The sequence below is a fragment of the Corvus brachyrhynchos genome, unplaced genomic scaffold (assembly GCF_000691975.1).
Source record: "Corvus brachyrhynchos isolate BGI_N302 unplaced genomic scaffold, ASM69197v1 scaffold297, whole genome shotgun sequence".
NCBI lineage: Eukaryota > Metazoa > Chordata > Aves > Passeriformes > Corvidae > Corvus > Corvus brachyrhynchos.
The window spans coordinates 65,601-68,674 of record NW_008239118.1 but is presented as its reverse complement, the minus strand read 5'-3'; the positions used below and the strand labels follow the sequence as shown (position 1 = coordinate 68,674).

Here is a 3,074-nt window from a genome sequence, read left to right as displayed (position 1 = left end):
GGCCGGAGCGCTTTGGGTGCTGGGTGTCGTTTTTGGGTGGCTCCGGTGTGCCTGATCCGGCTCCGCGGCTTTTCTCCCCGGCCTCCGGGAGCTCGGTGGCTGTGACTCCGTGCGGTCCGTGCGCTGTAGGTCGGGTTTGCCATCCCCGGTACCCTGTGGGCGTTGAGCACGGGCTGGACTCCGTGCGTTCCATGTGCCGTGCTTTGGAATTGGATGTTGCATTCCTTGGATTGACTAAATAGGTGATGTGTTCGATCCTTCTTACCTGTGTAACACATCCTAGGTATTTAATACACTGCAGGTATTTAATGCATTCTATTTCATATATATATAAAATACATTATAGGTGTTTAATGCATCCTATTTAATATATATAATACATTATAGGCGTTTAGTACGTTCTATTTAATATATATATAAAATACATTCTAGGTGTTTAATACCTTCTATTTAATATATATAATACATTATAGGTGTTTAATACCTTCTATTTAATATATATACATTCTATTTAATATATAATACATTACAGGTGTTTAATGCACTCTGTTTAATATATATATAACACATTATAGGTGTTTAAGACCTTCTATTTAATATATATATAATACATTATAGGTGTTTAATACATTCTATTGAATATATATAACACATTATAGGTGTTTAATACATTCTATTTAATATATATACATTCTATTTAATACATAATGTATAATACATTATAGGTGTTTAAGACCTTCTATTTAATATATATACATTCTATTTAATATATAATATATAATACATTATAGGCATTTAATACCTTCTATTTAATATATATAATACATTATAGGTGTTTAAGACATTCTATTTAATAGATATATAATACATGATAGGTGTTTAATACATTCTATTTAATATATATACATTCTATTTAATATATAATACATAATACATGATCGGTGTTTAAGACCTTCTGTTTAATATATAACATGTAACACACGATCAGTATTGAACACATTGTATGTTTAATACATTGTATGTGTTACACATTGTGTATTAATGCCCCATCTGTGAGTACATTATACATAAAATACATTCTGTGTAATACATTATCTATATCATGCACCATGGATATTTCATACGTTGTACATGAATCCATTCTAGATATTTTAATACATTCTGTACATGGAAAAGATTCTCTTTAGCACATTAGGTATGATACATTATCTATTTAAGATGTTGTAGATATAATACCTTACATAGTAGTACATTGTAGATATTTAATACATTGTATATTAAATACATGATAGATAATCAATACATTCCAGGTAATGCACTGTATATCTAATACATTAGAATATTTAATACATTTTATATTAATATATTATATATAATACACCAGTAATACACTATCTATAAGACATGCTATTGAACACATTTGATATTTAATCCATTCTAGATATCTAATACATTATCTCTAATACATTATATATAGGCCATTATCTATTTAATACATTGCATATAAAATACATGAGTACATGATCTATTTAATACATTATGTATAAAATTCCCTATTTAATACATTGTCTATAATACCTTATCCATAGTCCCGTATGCATTTAATACATTATCTGTAGGATACACTACTTAATACATTATCCATAATACATTATCTCTAACACAATATCTGTTTAACACATTACAAGTAAAATGCATTAACACATTACCTACTTAATACATTGTCTATATGATACACTATTTAACACACTAATACATTATATTTCATACATTAGATATTTAATACTTCAGAGGTATCTAATATATTATCTGTAATGCATTATCCACAGTACAGTATGCATTTAATACATTACATGATGCACTGTTTCATATATTAACACATTACCTATTTAATACATTATCTATATGATACACTATTTCATACATTATCTCTAATACATTATACATAGAACAGTATGCATTTAATACATTATCTATATGATACACTATTTCATACATTATCTCTAACACATTATTTAATACATTATAGATACCTAATACATTATCCATAACACCTTACCCACAGTACAGTATGCAGCTGATACATTATCTATGATACACTAATACCGTATCTCTAATACCTTATCTATAACACCTTACCCACAGTACAGTATGCATCTAATACATTATCTATATGATACACTATCTAATACATTATCTATAATACCTTATCTGTAACACCTTATCCGTAGTACAGTATGCAGCTGGTACATTATCTATATGATACACTAATACCTTATCTCTAACACCTTATCTGTAACACCCTATACCCAGTACAGTATGCATTTAATACATTATCTATATGATACACTATCTAATACCTTATCTCCAACACCTTATCTATAACCCTACAAGCAGTACAGTATGCATTCAATGCATTATCCATACGATACACTAATACCTTATCTCTAACACCTTATCTGTAACACCCTATACCCAGTACAGTATGCATTTAATACATTATCTATATGATACACTATCTAATACCTTATCTCCAACACCTTATCTATAACCCTACAAGCAGTACAGTATGCATTCAATGCATTATCCATACGATACACTAATACCTTATCTCTAACACCTTATCTGTAACACCCTATACCCAGTACAGTATGCATTTAATACATTATCTATATGATACACTATCTAATACCTTATCTCCAACACCTTATCTATAACCCTACAAGCAGTACAGTATGCATTCAATGCATTATCCATATGACCCGGTCTCCATTTGCCGTATCACAGCTCTGCTTGCTGCGCCTCACACCTCTTTCAGGGTTTAGATCCTCGTCCGTGCCTTTCCCATCCGCGTTACCGCGGCCGAAGCCCTGATGCGTTTCCTCCCCGCACCCTTTTCCCGAGGCAGCGGAGCCTCCTTATCCCCAGGGAGGATTTTGGGGGGTTCGGCGGCTGGCATTTCACTGGTCGGAAATCCCAGCAGCACAATTCCCTCCGAGCGCCCCGGCAGAGCTCCCAAACTTTCCGAAGCGCCGCTCGCCCCAGCCGAGCGGGCGCCGCAATTCCCGCCGCTG

At 32.6% G+C, this 3,074-nt stretch overlaps 1 protein-coding gene across 1 annotated transcript in view; it reads left to right on the top strand.

Annotated features, from left to right (window-relative positions):
- Positions 1-3,074, top strand: part of TCF4 (transcription factor 4) — a 130,186-nt gene that overhangs the window by 71,640 nt on the left and 55,472 nt on the right. The gene's annotated exons all lie outside the window — the stretch shown is intronic.